General features: G+C 69.2%; 1 long non-coding RNA gene across 1 annotated transcript in view; it reads left to right on the forward strand.

Moving 5' to 3' along the window:
* Positions 1-549, forward strand: part of LOC104876038 — a 4,078-nt gene that overhangs the window by 1,655 nt on the left and 1,874 nt on the right. The window lies entirely within an intron of this gene.

The raw sequence follows: 549 nt of genomic DNA on the forward strand, positions 1-549 counted from the left end.
CCCAGGCCAAACCAAACAACCCCCCCCCAAGACATTATCTCACTGGAGAATTAGGGGGCTCTGGGAAGGAGGGGTGGCAGCCGGCACGGGGCGCTCCGGCTGGAGGGATCCGCTCCGGGTTTTCCTGTCGTCCCTGTCCCCCTTGGGCCTCGGGCTGGTCACGGCTCCGGGTTTTCATCTCGGTCTCGCCGGACTGAAGCTTCTGGTCCGCAGGGCCGGGAGCGAGTAGAGTCCGGACCAGGGTTTCCCCCTTCCCTCCGCTGTCGGGGTCGGCGGACCAGGGAAGGGCCGTGCCCGAGGCCAGGGGCGCCCGGGTCGCCGAGGGAGCAGAGGGCGGCACCTCGGCACCAGCTCTAGGGAACCGCCGCGAACCCCGCCTCTGGTGGTCGCGTTGTCGCGGGCCTGGCACCATCAGGACCTTCCTGCGGCCTCAGTGCCCGACCCGCGCTGACTCCGGGCGCTACCCTTCCGTGTGCACCGTTTCCTTTTGGTCCCAGCGGCCCCCTCCTCGCAGCGGAGAAGCCTGACTTGGAATTCCCGCCTCCCCCA

The sequence above is a fragment of the Fukomys damarensis genome, unplaced genomic scaffold (assembly GCF_012274545.1).
Source record: "Fukomys damarensis isolate Sample0158 unplaced genomic scaffold, DMR_v1.0_HiC HiC_scaffold_33, whole genome shotgun sequence".
Lineage (NCBI taxonomy): Eukaryota > Metazoa > Chordata > Mammalia > Rodentia > Bathyergidae > Fukomys > Fukomys damarensis.